Source organism: Myotis brandtii, unplaced genomic scaffold (assembly GCF_000412655.1).
Source record: "Myotis brandtii unplaced genomic scaffold, ASM41265v1 scaffold888, whole genome shotgun sequence".
NCBI lineage: Eukaryota > Metazoa > Chordata > Mammalia > Chiroptera > Vespertilionidae > Myotis > Myotis brandtii.
The window spans coordinates 557,843-560,224 of record NW_005371636.1 but is presented as its reverse complement, the minus strand read 5'-3'; the positions used below and the strand labels follow the sequence as shown (position 1 = coordinate 560,224).

Sequence of the window (2,382 nt, the reverse complement as noted above, 5' to 3'; positions counted from 1 at the left end):
GGAGGAGGAGGAGGAGGAGGAGGAGGAAGAGGATGTACCCAGAGGTTTAAAAAGGAGATAAAAAGTTTTATTTGTTACAAAATAGAAAGCATTCAACTCCTTGTCTGGGGCAGAAGAACAAAGGAAAAAGCCATTAAGCCTCTGAGCTCTTCAAAGGGACAAGGATGGAGGGTTATGTGTTGTGACAGATTGAGATCAAATGAATTTGGGGGGGCTTTTTTTTTCCTTGGAGGAGAGGTCTGGCTGGAGAGACCACGTGGCACCCGTGGTGATGCTGAGCTGGGGGAGCTGCCGAGTTCTCGGTTCTTAAACGCATTTTACAAACAAACAAACAACCAAACAGACGGGCAGAAAAAGAGATTTAAAAAAATTAGAACAGAGGCCCGGCCGGTGTGGCTCAGCGGTTGAGCATCAGTGTATGAACCAGGAGGTCAGGGTTCGATTCCCGGTCAGGGCACATGCCCGGGTTGTGGGCTCGATCCCCAGTGTGGGGCGTGCAGGATCATGGATGTTTCTCTCTCTCTCCCTCTCCCTGCCTCTCTGGAATCAATACAAATACATATATTTTAAAAAGACTCGTTTTATGCCGTTTCAAGGGTAGAACATGGAATAAAATGTGTTCTCCCTCTGCCAGCTCCACCCGCCCATGGACACACACACACACACACACACACACACACACACACACACTGTCCTAAATTAGAAATGCCACGTTATGGAAAAATATACTATTTACAAGTATATAAATACCCTGCATTTTGGGAGACATCTGTTTTGTATTTCTCAGAATGCCGTGTATATTTTTCCCCATTATTTCTCTTAAAATATTCCAGACCCACGACCATGGATGCACATCCAGTTTGAAATGTTTACCGTCCATTCCTGTAAGAAATCTTTAGCAACCGTAGAGCTTTACAAAAATTGTACCTCCAGCCCGGCCGGCGTGGCTCAGGGGTTGAGCATCGACCTAGGAACCAGGAGGTCGAGGTTCGATTCCCGGTCAGGGCACAGGCCCGGGTTGCGGGCTCCATCCCCAGTGCGGGGCGTGCAGGAGGCAGCCGGTCCGTGATTTTCTCTCATCATGGATGGTTCTACCTCTCTCTCTCTCCCTCTCCCTTCCTCTCTGAAATCAATAAAAAAAAATATTTTTTAAAAAGGAAAGAAACGCAGTCTGAGGCCCAATCTCCGGAGCGCAGGTGACCGCAGTGTGTCCCGCATGCGGAGAGCAAGCTGCACCGAGAGATAAACCGGGAGTGAGAGCAGGCCCGCGAAGCCGCCAGCTCTGTAGACACTGATGCAACTGAAGTTAATTACAGCCAAGAGGTGTCGGCGAGAGAAGCCCGGAGAATACATTCACTTAGGATATTTCTAAAGGTCGTTCTCACAGTATGTTTTTTGGGGGGAAATATCTTCTCGAAAATGATTTTAGTAAAAAAAAAAACAAAAAACAACAAAAAAACACACTCACGAGACATCCAAGTCGTTGGGCGTGCAGGAGGCAGCCGATCCCTGATATTTGTCTCGCATTGATGTTTCTATCTCTCTCTCCCTCTCTCTCTCTAAAATCAATAAAGACTTATTCTTTTTAAATATTTTTTTTAAAAAAAATTCTTATAAAGGAGGTTTTGCCGGAGGGAACCAACATCTGTGTCATGAGTATCAAGACTCAATATCAAAAATGTGTATAAACTTTCCATATCCCCCGACGACAGTACTTTTGTGTAAAATTAAAGCCACAAGAAAGACGCGTTTGGTCAAGAGCTGCCGCCTTCCTTAACGTTCTCCAGTTCTGCTAACCTCGTTAACGTTAAAACGTCCGTGTAGCCTCGAACCCCAGACAGTTATCGTAACTACTTTTCACATCCTGAATTCTTTTTTTTTTTTAAATTCCTACAGATGGTATGTTGTGATACATTTTTTACAAAATACATTTTATTGATTTTTACAGAGAGGAAGGGAGAGGCATAGTTAGAAACATCGATCAGCTGCCTCCTGCACACCCCCCACTGGGGATGTGCCCGCAACCAAGGTCCATGCCCTTGACCGGAATCGAACCTGGGACCCTTCAGTCCGCAGGCCGACGCTCTATCCACTGAGCCACACCGGTCAGGGCTGTGATACATTTTTTTTAAAACGTACTGTTTCTCACCCTTCTCCCCCCCATCCTCATTGTGCAGACATTCATTTTATTATGGAGTCGTCGGGGTTCCCTGAAAGCTCCTGTCACACACATCGTCCGCACAGGCTGCGTGAGAAGCCACGCGGCCTCCTGTCGTCGGAGAGCAGCCGCCGGGGGGACCGATGAAGCCGGGAACGCGTGCGCGAGACCTTCCAGGAATAGCCAGGTTTGCAGATCACCCCGTCCGCGGAGAAGGAGGTGGA

The 2,382-nt window shown here is 47.3% G+C and overlaps 1 long non-coding RNA gene across 1 annotated transcript in view; it reads left to right on the top strand.

Annotated features, from left to right (window-relative positions):
- LOC102250411 overlaps nt 1–2,382 on the top strand; it is a 9,012-nt gene that overhangs the window by 2,812 nt on the left and 3,818 nt on the right. Inside the window, exon 2 of the long non-coding RNA XR_001360380.1 lies at nt 1,158–1,386. This is a non-coding gene — a long non-coding RNA (uncharacterized LOC102250411). The remainder of the gene's footprint in view (nt 1–1,157; nt 1,387–2,382) is intronic.